General features: G+C 42.9%; 1 pseudogene; it reads left to right on the top strand.

Moving 5' to 3' along the window:
- Positions 1 to 4,517: 4,517 nt before the first annotated feature.
- On the top strand, positions 4,518 to 9,879 carry LOC121034233 (G protein pathway suppressor 2-like; annotated as a pseudogene).
- Positions 9,880 to 13,659: the final 3,780 nt, after the last annotated feature.

Here is a 13,659-nt window from a genome sequence, read left to right on the forward strand (position 1 = left end):
GCTGACAGCTCAGAGCCTGCAGCCTGCTTCTGATTCTGTGTCTCCCTCTCTCTCTCTCTGCCCCTCCCCTTGGCCTCTCTCTCTCAAAAATTAACATTAAAATAATTTTTTTTTAAAGTTCCTCTTAAAGGAGGAGGTCAGGATGGAACAAAGGTGGGGCTGTTAATGCCCCTGGGGGCCTAAAGAATCTACCCAGATCCACAAACTGAATTATTCAGAGTTCCCGGGGAAGCTTTGAAACCTCACTTCATGCTTGTTAGCCTAAGGGATTGTCCATGGGAATTCTTATCTCTCTCCACTCAATCAAAGCATTCAGATGCGAGCATTTTGAGATAAATCATTTAATCTCTGTACCATCCAACCCCCCTCCACAGTTTTACCTCTAGGAACCAGGGTCCCTGCAAAGAAGGAAGGTCTCTCAAATTGGAAAAAGAGGCACCCCAAAAGAAAATTTAGTAATTATGCCTCAATCTGTACCCCTCTGAGAGTCTGTCCCTCAGGGACTCCCAATGTCCCACAAGCATCCTTCTGTTTTATCAGACAGCCTTTGATCTGATTAATCTAAACTCATACAGAAAGGAACTCCCTGGCTCTACTTAAAAAAATTTTTTTTAATGTTTATATATTCTTTAGAGAGATAGGCAGAGTGGGAGTGGGGGTAGGGTAAGAGAGAGGGAGACACAGAATCTAAAGCAGGCTCCAGTCTTTGAGCTGTCAGCAGAGCCCAATGCAGGGCTTGAACTCACAAACCACAAGGTCATGACCTAAGCTGATGTCCGACGCTCAACCGACTGAGCCACCCAGGCACCCTCTCTACTTTTTAACCTGGGAACCTCATTTAGTTCATTTGATAGATTTTCCATTCACTACCTACTTCAGTGAGTCCAACAGGTTCAGCAACTCATCCCCAGATGGAGACAGGCAGGAAAGACAGAAAGACTCTTGCTGGAGACTCCAGAGGATCACTTCCTCTGGATTGTCAGGGAATTCTGTCTGGAGTGTCTTCTTTGCCTTCTGGAGGCAGTTTGCTGGTGAGCTTACCGCAGCCCCATCTCCAAGCGCCCAGGTTTTAGGGTGTGTTTAGATGTACGCTTATTAGAATCAACATTTAATTTTACTTGCACAGCCAGCAAAAAGACAGCTAGACACAGAGGTCTGAGGTTTCCTAATCAACTAACACAAGAGACGTCAGGTTATGTAGAAAGATCGGTCATATTAAATCAAGGCTATCAAAATTCAATGCCAATTTAAGTGAATACGTTCCATTTTCTACTGCAAACATATCCTGTAGATTAAAGAAACACGGCAAAGTTGTATTTGCTTTGCGATAGTAGGGAGACGAAATGATGAATGAATGAAGGAAACACATGTGAATAGCAGTGGACATCTCAGGAAAATTTTTAGTATTTTTTATTGACCACAAGAGATAGAGCCTTGTAAATTACAATTAAGTAAGTCCTTTTCTCCACCTCTCTGATCCCCTATTCCTGAGATTACCAGATGGTACATACACTTTAATTTTTTTTTCATGTTTATTTATTTTCGAGAAAGCACATGTGTGAGCAGGGGAGGGGCAGAGAGAGAGGGAGAGAATCCCAAGCAGGCCCCATGCTGTCAGCACACAGCCCGACGCAGGGCTCGAACCCACAAACTGTGAGGTCATGACCTGAGCCAAAATTAAGATCTGGATGCTTAATGGACTGAGCCACCCAGTCGCCTCTACACATATCCTTGATCCCTAGTTTCTTAATTTACTGTGGAGGATAATAAGCCTAGTACTTTGAAAATTTCAAGTACTTGACATAACAGGTTGTGGTCATAATAGGTTGCTTGCCCCAAAGCTTATTTTTTTTAAGTTTTTTTATTTATTTAAGTAATCTCTACACCCTATGTGGGGCTCGAACTCACAGCCCTGAGATCAAGAGTTGCACACTCTTCCGACTGAGCCAGCCAGGTGCCCTGCCCCAAAGTTTATTAAATGACATTAGAACCCATATAATTTCTTTTTATTGAGATCGAGTGTCAGTGTAAAGTTTTAAAGTTACTTTTCAAAAGAATTTTAAAGGAAAATAAAAATAAAAGCCTCCAGCAAGGGGACGCTACCCCCTGACTCTTCTCTCTTCAGGGAAGACTAGAAGACCTTCCTAAGGGGTCCCTGGCTGGCTCAGTTGGTGGAGCATGAGGCTCTTGATCTCAGAGTTGTGAGTTTAAGCCCCATGTTGGGTGTAGAGATTACCTAAAGGAAAAAGGAAACCTTCTTAAACAGAAACAGTCTCAGAGAGCACCAGTAAGTTATGTTTCGCCTCAGCCTTTCAACGGGGGTCAGGAAGGTAGCAGAATGGCAGTTCTAGGAGGTTTTGGTTTTGTTTTGCTTTTTTTTTTTTTTTTTTTTGCCCAAGTTCTATTGATAAAATAGAAAATAGTTTTCACCAAAAACAATTGACAATTAATGTTTATCGGGCTAATCACAGACTTCAGCAGGCTTCTCATTCAGAATTCAGCACTGGAAACCAAGATCTAATTGGCCTCTGCCATAGTCTGGCTGGATTTTGGGAGGCCCCCAGTCTGTTCCAGTGTATCCCCAAGGAGTCAGGAATTTTCAGATGGAGTATATTGACATACAGTATTTATTTTGACAGCTATGTCATTATTTTGATCAGCATTAGAAAAATACAACAAATTAAACCTATGATTCACTCAAATGGAGTAAATACAAGTCAACTTGTAAAAATATCAGGTAAATAATGGTGCTCAGATCGTGCTCAAGCATGGTAACAGTCATGAAGCCTGAAGAATTGAATGGCCGGATTTGTACCAAGGCAACAAGGTCTGTAAACTCCTGCCTCACTTCTAGGTCTACTGCACCACGGATTCCGATGTAAAGACTGGATCTAAGGACCACCAGCAGCAGCCTGTCCTTCAGATCCAGCCTGCACTTTGGGCAGATTCCCCTTACAGAATTCACAAATAACATTGGCAGAAGTGACAATACCAAGGCAACTAATGGGGCAGCGAACAAGAGGAAATGTTCTGCTGCACTGAGCTTTGTTTCTTAATGCAGTAGGGTTAGGAAAAACTTCGCCTTTTAAATGTCCTTTATTGTTTTTAAGGTATTGCCTGGACTGGAGTGCCTGGGTGGCTCAGTCGGTTAAGCAGCCGACTCGATTTCAGCTCAGGTCATGGTCTCACGGTTGGTGAGTTCAAGCCCGGGTCGGTCTCTGCACTGACAGCACAGAGCCTCCTTGGGATTATCTCTCTCTCCCTCTCTCTCTGCACCCCCCCCATCCAAACAAATAAATAAATTTAAAAAAAAAGTATTATCTGTACCATTAAAAAAGTAAGATTAAGAAATTGCAAGTAGAATTACAATTTGTTTCACAGTCCAGACAGTTTTAAATAGCTCCTTGTTGGGGCCCCTGGGTACTCCTCTGGTTAAGCGTCTGACTTTGGCTTAAGTCATGATCTCATGGTTCATGAGTTTGATCTCTGCTTGGGGCTCTGCAGACTGCTTTGGATTCTGTCTCCCTCTCTCTCTGCCCTTCCCTGCTCTCTCTCTCTCTCTCTCTGTCTCTCAAAAATAAACGAACATTAAAAAAAAAAAAACGTTTATATAAATTATCACCACTCCAGGGGATAGAAAGTGGCATAGAAGCTGGAGGGAACATGAGGATGTGTCCTTTTTGAATGTGGATAGTTCTCCATACAAGGAGTAATAGACTGTCTAAAAGAAATTGAACAGAATATCAACATTGCAAATCACTGTAGATAGATAGTGTAGAATAGATACTGTTCCTCCGTCTGTGAGTCCTACTATTCATTCTTCTAGTTATTCACTCATTCATTCAAAAAATAGTTGAGTGCTTACTATATGTGTAAGGAATTACTGCCAGCAATGAAAAATTCTTCTCCTAATCGGTTCCTTTGACCTACAAATCAAAGAAGCAAAAAAGTCATTTTGCCATTTTTGGACCAAAATTCACAACTTCTTAGAAGCTCTTCTGTATCACCTCTATTCTATTCTAATGATTTGTTTACTGTCTCCCCTCAATATTTATTGTAAACACTATTCAACATGTTGATTGGTCGTTGTTATAGGCAAAATAATGCCCCCCCCCACCCCACAAAGATGTCCACATCCTAATCCCCCAAACCAGAGTGATGTGGCCAGAGGCCAAGGAATGTGGGCAGCCTCTAGAGGCTGGAAAAGACGAGAAACAGATTCTTCCCTAGAGTGTCAAGGAGGAGCACAGCTCTGCTGACATCTTGATTTTAACCTCGTAAGATACACTGCAGTTTTCTGAGCTCTAGAATTAAAAGCTGATGCTTTTTGTTTTGTTTTGTTTTGTTTTAAGCCATTAAGTTTGTGTAATGAGTGACAACCGCAATAGAAACTAATGTAAGCATCAAAGCCTTGGGCTTCATGTTGTGGGAGATGCAAAGATGAAACCCTCCTCTCAAGATGCTTATTTATAGTTTAGAACAGATGAGATGCCTAAGCTAAACTACTAAGCTAGAACATGATGACTATCGTAAAAGAGGTACCACAGAATGGCTATGGGAGTCCAAGGAAGGAAATCGCTTCTTTTTTAGGGTATTTTGGAAGGGCGTGGTGGAAGAAAAGGCTTTTGGGCTGACCCTAAGAGGATGAGTAAATTTTAAGAGATAAAAGGAAAGGGAGCACCTGGGTGGCTCAGTCAGCTAAGCATCCGACCTTGGCGCAGGTCAGGATCTCATGGTTTGTGGGTTTGAGCCCCGTGTCGGGCTCTGTGCTGACAGCTCAGAGCCTGGATCCTGTTTCAGATTCTGCATCTCCCTCTTCCCTGTCCCTCCCCCACTCATGCTCTGTCTCTCTTTCTCTTAAAAATAAAGAAACATTAAAAAAGAGAGAGAGACATAAAAAGGATGGAGAAAGTGGCATAACTCTTACAAATTAAATCACATAACAAATTATTTTTTAAATCTATTGTTAGTCCTTTGATAAAGGAAACACTGCTGTGTTAAAAAACAAAATCATGCCCTAACACATCTTTTTTTAAAAAGCTGTTTATTGATTCTTGACAGTGAGCATGTGTGAGAGGGGAGGGACAGAGGGTCTGAAACAGGCTGTGGACTCCGTGCTGACGGCAGACAGCCTGACGTGAGGCTCAGACCCACGAACTGCACGATCATGAGCTGGAATGAAGTCGGACGCTTAACCGACTGCACCACCCAGGCACCCCATAGGTTACACCAGATGTGGTCGGATCTTTGAACCTGAAGAATGACTTCCATCGGTCTTCTAGGGCTGCCATGGCAGGATACCGCAGACGGAAGGGCTTCAACAACAGAAATTCATTTTCTCACGGTTCCGGACGCTGGACGTACAAGATCAAGGTGTCCGCAGGTTCGGTTTTTCTCCTGATACCTCTCGCCTGGCCTTGCAGACAGATACCCTCTCACTGTGTGTGCACGTGGCCTTTCCTGTGCGCATGCACACCCTTGGTGTCTTCCTCTTCTTAAAAAGCCACCTACAAAGCCACCCGTTCTTTACCAGTTCTTTTGGATTAGAACCCCCACCTTTATGACCTCACTTAAACCTGGTCACCCTTGAAAGGCCCTATCTCCTAATCTAGTCACACCAGGGGTTTGGGCCCCTTTCTATGAACTTAGGGGAACACAGTTCAGTCCGTATCATACAGAATTATTGTTTTAAAAATTATAGATGTGAGATACACCAATGGTACAAAAAATATAAACCAAACAACAGTATGTCAAGTAGAAAATAAAAAAATTGTCTTCTCTCTCATTGCCTCTAGAGGAAATCAGTTTCCTTCTGGAAAAGTCTGATTGAAATAATTATAGCTAAGACACCGGAGAACTTGCTTCCTCTCTCTTTCTCTGCCCAAATGTACTTAAGAAAGGCCATGTGAAGACACAGTGAGGAGGCTGCCCTCTGCCACCCGAGGAGAGAACTCTCACTAGACACAGACCTTGCTGGCACCTTGATCTTGGCTTCTAGACTCTAGAACGGTGAGAAATAAATTTGTTGTCTAAGCCACCAGGCTATGGTGCTTGGTTATGGCAGCCCAAGCAGACTAAGATAGCATCGTTCTCTGCATAAAACTATGCGTATATCTATCCATTTTGAAACACAAATGGGATCTTGCTAAACGTAATGTTCTTCAACAAACTTTTTCCGTTTACAACATATATTGACAATCTTTCCATACCGGTACAGATCTAGTGACCTCATTGTTGTTATTTTCCACTGTTGTTTTATTATTCCAGTATCCAGTTTTATTATTCCAACCTGGAATACCATGATACCTTTAGTGATGATTCTCTGTATTTTTTAGTTTTAATTTTGTTTTGAGGTAATGGTAGATTCACACGTAGTTGCAAGAAATAACACGTGTACTCTTTCCTCAGTTTCCTCCGATGGTAAGTAACATCTTGGAAAACTACACAACATTATTACAACCAGGATATTGACAGTGATACAGACAAGGCATGAACACTTCTGTCACCACAAGGATCTCTCTTGTGGCTCTCTCATCGCCACACCCACTTCTCTCCTGCCCCTTCCTTAACCCTGGCAACCACTAACTTGCTCTCCCTTTCTATAATTTTGTCTTTTCGAGAATGTGATATACATGGAATCATACAGTAGGTAACCTTTTACGTTGGGGTTTTATACTCCGTCTAATAGTCTAGAGATTCATCCAGGTTGTGTGTGTATCAATGAATAGTTCTTCCTTTCTACCACTAAGTAGTGTTCCATGGCTAGATGTAGTATAGCTTAATTGTTCACCAGCTGAAAGATACCTGAATTGTTTCCAGCTTTTGACTACTGTAAATAAAGTTGCTATGATCATTCATGTACAAGTCTTTGTGTGAACATAAGTCTTCATTTCTCTCTGGTAAATGTCTAGGAGTAACATTTGCTGTGTCATATGATAGATGCTCTTTTAGTTTTGTAGGAAATTGCCAAATTGTTTTCCAGAGTAGCTGTACCATTTTACGTTCCCACCAGCAATGTATGAGAGACGCGGTTTCTCTGCATCCTTGTCAGAATTCGGTGTTGTCACTGTTTTTATTTTAGCCAATTCTATTAGATGTATAGCGATAAGTCATTGTGGTTTCTATTCACATTTTTGAAATGGCTAATCATGTTTAACATCTTTGCACGTGCTTATTTGCCATCTATACATCCCCTTCTGTGTAATGGCTTTTCGTGTTTATTTCTCATGTTTCAATAGGATTGTTTGATTTTTTTGCTATTGAGTTTTGAGGTTTTTTAAAATGTTTATTTATTTGGGGGGGGGTGGGTAGGGAGGAACAGAGAGAGAGAGAGGAAGACACAGAATCCAAAGCAGGCTCCAGGCTCTGAGCTGTCAGCACAGAGCCCAATGCGGGGCTCGAACTCACGAACCACAAGATCATGACCTGAATGGAAGTCAGACACTTAACTGACTGAGTCACCCAGGCGCCCTGAGTTTTTGAGTTTTACTATATCTAGACACTAGTACAGTAGGCCCTTGAACAATGCAGGAGTTAGGGACACTGATCCCCATGCAGTCAAAAATCCATACGTAACTTTTGACTCCCCCCCCCCCGAAAACTTAATTACTAGTGTTGACCAGAAGCCTTACCAATATGGACATAGTCAGTTAACTGGGTGGCTCAGTGGGAAGAGCATGTGACTTCTGATCTCAGGGTCATGAGTTTGACCCCCACATTAGGTGTAGAGTTCACTAAAAAAGAAATAAATTTAAAAAAATAGTCAATTAACACATATTTTGTATGTTATATATATAATATACTGTGCTCTTATAAAGTAGTCTAGAAAAAATGTTATTAAGAAAGTCAAATGGTAGCAAAAATGAACTACTGGGACCTCATCAAAATAAAAAGCTTCTGCGCAGCGAAGGAAACAATCAGCAAAACTAAAAGGCAACCGACAGAATGGGAGAAGATATTTGCAAATGACATATCAGATAAAGGGTTAGTATCCAAAATCTATAAAGAACTTATCAAACTCAACACCCGAAAAACAAATAATCCAGTGAAGAAATGGGCAAAACACATGAATAGACACTTCTCCAAAGAAGACATCCAGATGGCCAACCGACACATGAAAAAATGCTCAACATCACTCATCATCAGGGAGATACAAATCAAAACCACAATGAGATACCACCTCACACCTGTCAGAAGGGGTCACATTAACAACTCAGGCAACAACAAATGTTGGCGAGGATGCAGAGAAAGAGGATCTCTTTTGCATGGCTGGTGGCAATGCAAGCTGGTACAGCCACTCTGGAAAAGAGTATGGAGGTTCCTCAAAAAACTAAAAATAGAACTACCCTACGACCCAGCAATTGCACTACTAGGCACTTCTCCTCGGGATACAGGTGTGCTGTTTTGAAGGGACACATGCACCCCCGTGTTTATAGCAACACCATCAACAGTAGCCAAAGTATGGAAAGAGCCCAAATGTCCATCGATGGATGAATGGATAAAGAAGATGTGGAATATATCTATACAATGGAGTATTACTCGGCAATCAAAATGAATGAAATCTTGCCATTTGCAACTACGTGGATGGAACTGGAGGGTATTATGCTAAGTGAAATTAATCAGGGAAAGACAAAAATCATATGACTTCACTCAGGTGAAGACTTTAAGAGACGAAACAGATGAACCTAAGGGAAGGGAAACAAAAATAATATAAAAACAGGGAGGGGGACAAAACAGAAGAGACTCAAAAATATGGAGAACAAACTGAGGGTTACTGGAGGGGCTGGGGGAGGGGGAGGGGCTAAATGGGGAAGGGGCACTAAGGAATCTACTCCTGAACATATTGTTGCACTATATGCCAACTAATTTGGATGTACATTTTAAAACCTAAAAAATAAAATTAAAAAAAAAAAGAAAGTCAAAATACATTGTACAGAATGGTACTGCATTTATTGAAAAATATCTGTGTGTAAGTGGATCCAGACAGTTCAAACACGTGTTGCTCAAGGGTCAACCGTACTTTGTCAGATATGTGGTTTCCAAATATTTTCTCCCAGGCTGTAGCTTGTCTTTTCATCCCTTTAACAGAGTATTTCAGGGAGCAAAGGTTTTTTTCCTTGCATGAGGTCGAGACTGGGCTGCCCGTCTACTGGGCACCGGGGACCAGTAGCTGGGGGGTCGGGCTTCCACCTGGGCCAGGGAGACGGTCCTTCCTGAACACCTGCCTCCCTGCAGCCCCATCCCGGGTCTGGCTTTCAGTGAGTGCACACGGAGCATGAAGTGGAAGAGGTGGGCAGGATGATGGGGCAGAAGACGAAGGAAGAAAAGGAGAAAAGGAAGAAAAAAAGGAGCTGGAGGGGAGAATGTCACCCGAGGAGACCCAGGAACAGATTCTGAAGTTGCCAGAGAAGCTTTGGGCCCCCCACGGCGGCCGCGGCCCGCCGGAAGAGAAGCACCAGCTTTTTCTGCAGCTCAAGAAAAAGGAATTTTCCCACGAGGGAGAAACAGGGAGGCCCGGGGAGCAGAGCACCCTGACCACTACATCAGGTGTGTACCAGCAGAGCTGGACGGTCAGGCCAGAGCTCACCTCCTCAGCCTGGGAAGACACAGCCAGCCAGGCGCCCTCAGGGCAGAAGACCGCCAAACAGGTGTTGGGACCCCAAGTACTTACCACCCAGAGTCGCGTGGGCTCAGCGGCTGCTTTTGTAGGGACCCCAGAGCCACGGGCAATTCCGCAGACCGGGCAGTGCCTATGGGAGCGCTCGTCCCGCACCCGACTCAAGGCCCACGCAGCCCACCCACAGTGCTGGCGAGCAGCTCAGAGCACGTGAGCAGCACGTCCCGCAGGGCGAGACCGGTCTCGATCCGGCCACCGCCTGACGCCACGCACGGCCGCTTTCAGACCACCCAGACATGGGAGGCAAGAGCAAAAACCCAGGGAACTCACATGTCCGTCTCAAGGTTTCCAGCCAGCCTGCCCTCTTCTGCCCCTCTCAGCCTTCTTGTGTCTGCTCTATCCACAACTTCCGGGGGTTTCAGTTGTGCTTTGCTGGAGACATAGGGAAAAGTGTGTCCACTGCATCTTCTTAGAAGAGAAAAGTGGACCTCATTGGTTTTCAATGGCTAAGTAATGTGCATGGCCTACAACTCATTAACCAGTCTCCTTTTGATAGACATTTAGACCGTTCCTAGGTTTTTTGCTATTTTTTTTATTATAAATTTTTTTTTCAACGTTTATTTATTTTTGGGACAGAGAGAGACAGAGCATGAACAGGGGAGGGGCAGAGAGAGAGAGGGAGACACAGAATCGGAAACAGGCTCCAGGCTCTGAGCCATCAGCCCAGAGCCCGACACGGGGCTCGAACTCCCGGACTGCGAGATCGTGACCTGGCTGAAGTTGGACGCTTAACCGACTGCGCCACCCAGGCGCCCCGGTTTTTTGCTATTAAAATAATGACGAAAAGGAATAGATGTTCTCCTTCTTTGCCCCCCCCCCCCCCCCCCCCCCAAGGGGGAGAGGGCAGGGCAGATTCTGGGTTCTTGTGCTGTTACACGCAGAGGCTAAAATTCCCAACGGGAATTGTTGGGTCAAGGGACACGTGCATTTTAATTCACCATATTGTCAAAATATCCTCAAAAAATGTTTCACTAAACTCCCACCAACAGCAGAGTATGTGTTTTTCTATTGAGTATTGTCAAATTTTCTAATCTTTGATCACCTGATTGAGAAATGTTCTCTTAAGCTGTTTTTGTGTGCTTATTTTCCTTTCTCGGTAGGACTCAAAGGGAGAAGGGTGCCTTTTTCATTTTCTTGTTGTCTGCAAGGACCTGGCCCCAGGCTACATACCATAATAGTTATCTGTTAATAGTTTTAGCACTTCCAATAAAGGATTAGAGCTGGTCATACAGAATTCTGGCCAAGTCTCAGGACTTCAAATAACACACAAAATTTCAACAGGTTTTACAAGCAGGTGTTTCTCAAAGTGTCTGTAGATGAACCTGAATCAGAATCACTTGGGGGTAACGGGAACCCTAACACGACACATCTCCCGTTATGATGGACTCAAGAGGATGCTTTGCCACCTAGATGTAACATTCTTGCCAAAAAATGGTGACACTGAATCTAGTAAGGAGGGAACAATCAGACACATTCAAAGTGTGAGACATTCTGAAACAAACAAAACCAAACAGGTCTGGAATCTTCCAAAACTGAATGTGCTAGAAGACAGGAAACACAGCCACGCTAGATTAATGAGGTCACAAGAAATGCTAGCCAATCCACATACACATATACCATATATATATATATATATCCGTATATATATATATATATATAGAATATATATTAGAATTTCTTTTTTTAGGTTTATTTACTTCGGAAGGGAGGCAGCGCGCATTCACGTGTGTGCATGTGCACGCATGCAAGAGCGGGGGAGGGGCAGAGAGAGAGAGAGAGAGAGAGAGAAAGAGAATATCCAGGCTCCATGCTATCAGCACAGAGCCTGACTTGGGGCTCGAACTCACGAACCGCGAGATCATAACCTGAGCCGAAATTAAGCGTCAGATGCTTAACCGACGGAGTCACCCAGGCACCCCTGTGGTAGAATTTCTGACGAGAAAATCCCTTCTCCAAAGGGGGGGGGTACTGTTCTAGATGAAAACAGACTAAAGAGACTGGGTCACTAAATATAATGGTTAACCCTTGATCGAGTCCTACATTTTATTTTTAAGGCTATAAAGTACATTATGGGGACATTTGAGAAATGATGAATATTGATAGCTTTGTAGGTGTTATTGTAATAGCAAACTTGGGGGATATAATATTTCTGTAGTTTTATAGAAGAAGAATATATTTTTAGGATGTAGCGCTGAAGTATTAGGAGTCAAGTGTCACTACTATGCCTAAAACTTCAGAAAGTTCAGAAAAAACTCAAAGGACAACAGATATAGTAAACGGTTAACAGTTGCTAAGTGCGAGAAACATTTGGTGTTCATTACTGTCATCTTGCAACTCTTCTTTAGTTTTCAAGACTTTCCAAATAAGAAGCTGGCCCTACCTCAGATCAGATCTGAATCTTGATGGGAGGGCAGCACCATTTGTATCTGCATTTCAAGCAGATCTTCCCATTGATTTTTATGTATACTGCAGTTTTAGAGGTACTGATTTGAAGTACAATAATGTGTTTTTATTTTAGTCTTTATGAAGCTAGAGCTAAAAAAAAAAAACAACAAACAAAAAAACCCAACCTTCCATATCTTGGTTACACAATAGAATTTAAGGATGTTGGGTTAACAGATTTAAACCCAGTCTTTTTCCACATTCCCTTCTGTGGTCCTCGTAATTTTCCCCATCTCCTTCAACTCTCTTAATCTTTACTTATCTTTATGCACAGTGTTTTCAAAGTTATTGTGAAGATTGTGTCAGTGAGTGCTGCCCTCTAAATTGCTGCAGTGGACACCGCCTATATTCAGGTAGAATCTAGCCTCTTATTTCCTCCAGCAACTGAATAATAAAGAGGTAAGTAGCACCACTGTCCCTATCCAGCTCAAGGCAATTCTTCTTAAACACTTAAATGACCGATGTAGGGACAGCACGTATTATGTGGTGTGTTTACCAAATAATAAATGACATTCACAAGTAATAAACTGGTGAAAGATCCAAAGCGCGTGCCTTAACAAACGTACGCATATCAATAGCTTGTCAGGACGATGCTTTAAATGCGTAACTATCACCTAAGATCAACAGATGAACTTGAAATAATGTGGGAACCTCAAAAGAATACCTGGTACTTTCTGTAAGGAGCCATCACCATCAATATAAAGCCTACTGTTTCGAAGGTTCTGCTGTACTGACAAATTCGTACTAATTCCTGGATTTCCTCTGGTGAACAGTGGCTTACAATGGCTAGCTGGATTTAGAATGGTCAGTTGAGGCTACTGAAGAGTATACGTGGCCTCACATGATCCGGGGTAGCAAAGAAGCAGATGCAGTTGACTTTGAGAAGGCTAATTTTAGATCTCAGGTAAGTAGAAAGTTTATCATAACCATAAAAGAATATGCTCTCTGGGGCGCCTGGGTGGCGCAGTCGGTTGAGCGTCCGACTTCAGCTCAGGTCACGATCTCGCTGTCCGTGAGTTCGAGCCCCGCGTCGGGCTCTGGACTGATGGCTCAGAGCCTGGAGCCTGTTTCTGATTCTGTGTCTCTCTCTCTCTCTGCCCCTCCCCCGTTCATGCTCTGTCTCTCTCTGCCCCCCCAAAAAAATTAACGTTGAAAAAAAAAAAGAATATGCTCTCTGTTGGTATACAAACTTTGTTAATATGTATATTTTGGATCTTTAACTCACTTATTACTTGGTGGTATTTGGTAACCACATGCAAATGTTCCGTAAGCACCGCATTTATTAGAAATACACTGTAACGCCGCAGGCACTGTGGCTTTGGCTTTTGACTGTGGATTTTTACTGGATTTTTGATTGGGACGCTTTCCCCACCCCCCCCCCCCTTTTTTTTTTTTACCTTGAAACCTCTTTAGCACTTGTGATCTAAACCAGAATCTAACCTTTATTTATTTATTTTTTTAAAAGAGATTCTGGAAATCCTCCACAGCATGTAACAGTAGCGCTAAATCTAAAGTAAACACTCAACAATTAGGTGTTAACT

Source organism: Herpailurus yagouaroundi, unplaced genomic scaffold (genome assembly GCF_014898765.1).
Source record: "Herpailurus yagouaroundi ecotype Mexico unplaced genomic scaffold, PumYag 159, whole genome shotgun sequence".
NCBI classification, from domain to species: domain Eukaryota; kingdom Metazoa; phylum Chordata; class Mammalia; order Carnivora; family Felidae; genus Herpailurus; species Herpailurus yagouaroundi.